Raw genomic sequence first — 2663 nt, forward strand, 5'->3', positions numbered from 1 at the left:
TGCACCCAATGTGAGAGGATTGTTCATATTGAATCTTGATTGCGATAATACACATATACATAACATTGAGACCAAAAGAGTTAGAGTTAACAATGATAGCGCCATGTTTTTGTGGCACTACCGCTTAGGTCACAATGGTGTAAAGCGCATGAAGAAACTCCATACCGATGGACTTTTGGAGTCACTTGACACGTGCGAACCATGCCTCATGGGCAAGATGACTAAGATTCCGTTCTCCAGAACAATGGATCGTGCACGTGACTTGATGGAGATCATACATACAGATGTGTGCAGTCCGATGAGTGTGGAGGCGCGCGGTGGATATCGTTATTTTCTCACCTTCACTGACGATTTGAGTAGATATGGTTATGTCTACTTGATGAAGCACAAGTCTGAAACGTTTGAGAAGTTCAAGCAATTTCAGAGTGAAGTTGAAAATCATCATAACAAGAAGATCAAGTTCCTACGGTCTGATCGTGGGGGTGAATATCTAAGTTTCGAGTTTGGTGCTCACTTAAGACATTGTGGAATTGTTTCACAGTTGACACCGCCTGGAATACCACAGCGTAATGGTGTGTCCGAACGTCGTAATCGTACTTTATTAGAGATGGTGCGATCTATGATGTCTCTTACCGATTTGTCATTATCGTTTTGGGGTTATGCATTAGAGACAACTGCATTCACTTTAAATAGGGCACCATCAAAATCCTTGAGACGACACCATACGAATTGTGGTATGGCAAAAGACCAAAGTTGTCGTTTCTTAAAGTTTGGGGATGTGATGCTTATGTCAAAAATCTTCAGCCTGAAAAGCTAGAACCCAAAGCGGAAAAGTGTGTCTTCATAGGTTACCCAAAAGAGACAGTTGGGTATACCTTCTATCTCAAATCCGAGGGCAAAGTGTTTGTTGCTAAAAACGGAGCTTTTCTTGAGAAGGAGTTTCTCTCGAAAGAATTGAGTGGGAGGAAGATAGAACTTGATGAGGTTGTCGAACCTCTAATTGCTCTAGATGGTGGCGCAGGGCAAGGGGAAACCCCTGTTGCTGTGACGCCAGTTGAGGAGCAAGTTGTTGATGATGATCATGAAACTTCGGCTCAAGTTGCTATCGGACCTCGCAGGTCGACAAGATCACGTATTGTTCCTGAGTGGTACGGTAATCCTGTCTTAACGATTATGTTGTTGGACAACAATAAACCTGCGAATTACGAAGAAGCAATGGTGGGCCCGGATTCCAACAAATGGCTGGAGGACATGAAGTCCGAGATAGGCTATTCAGAACAAATGGATCTATAAGAAGAAGACGGACGCATACGGTAATGTGACTGTTTATAAAGCTCGACTTGTGGCAAAGGGTTTTTCACAAGTTCAAGGAGTTGACTACGATGAGACTTTCTCACTGGTAGCGAGGCTTAAGTCCGTCCGAATCATGTTAGCAATAGCTGCCTTTTATGATTATGAGATCTGGCAGATGGATGTCAAAACGGCGTTCCTTAACGGTTTTCTTAAGGAAGAGTTGTATATGATGCAACCCGAAGGTTTTGTCAATCCGAAGAATGCTAACAAAGTATGCAAGCTCCAGCGATCCATTTATGGATTGGTGCAAGCATCTCGGAGTTGGAATAAGCGCTTTGATGAGGTGATCAAAGCATTTGGGTTTATACAAGTGGTTGGAGAATCTTGTATTTACAAGAAAGTGAGTGGGAGCTCTGTGGTGTTTCTAATATTATATGTGGATGACATATTGCTGATTGGAAACAACGTGGAGCTTTTGGAGAGCATAAAGGATTACTTGAATAAAAATTTCTCTATGAAGGACCTAGGAGAAGCTGCTTACATTCTAGGCATTAAGATCTATAGGGATAGATCGAGATGCCTGATAGGACTTTCACAAAGCACATACCTTGATAAAGTTTTGGAGAAGTTCAAAATGGATCAGTCCAAGAAAGGGTTCTTGCCAGTATTACAAGGTATAAAATTGAGTAAGACTCAGTGCCCAGCAACTGCGGAAGATAGAGAACAAATGAGTTACATCCCCTACGCTTCAGCCGTAGGTTCTATCATGTATGCAATGTTGTGCACTAGACCAGACGTCAGCCTGGCCATAAGTATGGCAGGCAGGTTTCAGAGTAATCCAGGAGTGGATCACTCGACGGCGGTCAAGAATATTCTGAAGTACCTGAAAAGGACTAAGGAAATGTTTCTCGTGTATGGAGGTGACAAAGAGCTCGTCGTAAAAGGTTACGTCGACGCAAATTTTGACACCGATCCGGATGACTCTAAGTCTCAAACCGGATACGTATTTATTCTTAATGGGGGTGCGGTAAGCTGATGCAGTTCCAAGCAGAGCGTCATAGCAGATTCTAAATGTGAAGCAGAGTACATGGCTGCCTCGGAGGCCGCAAAGGAGGGTGTGTGTGGATGAAGCAGTTCATGACAGATCTTGGAGTTGTGCCGAGCGCACTAGATCCATTAACTCTGTTATGTGACAACACTGGTGCCATTGCCTTAGCAAAGGAACCAAGGTTTCACAAGAAGACCAGACACATCAAACGATGCTTCAACCTCATCCGCGACTACGTCGAAGGAGAGGCCGTGAATATTTGCAAAGTGCACACGGATCTGAATGTAGCAGACCCGCTGACTAAACCTCTTCCACGGGCAAA

This window comes from Hordeum vulgare, chromosome 4H (assembly GCF_904849725.1).
Source record: "Hordeum vulgare subsp. vulgare chromosome 4H, MorexV3_pseudomolecules_assembly, whole genome shotgun sequence".
NCBI classification, from domain to species: Eukaryota; Viridiplantae; Streptophyta; class Magnoliopsida; order Poales; family Poaceae; genus Hordeum; species Hordeum vulgare.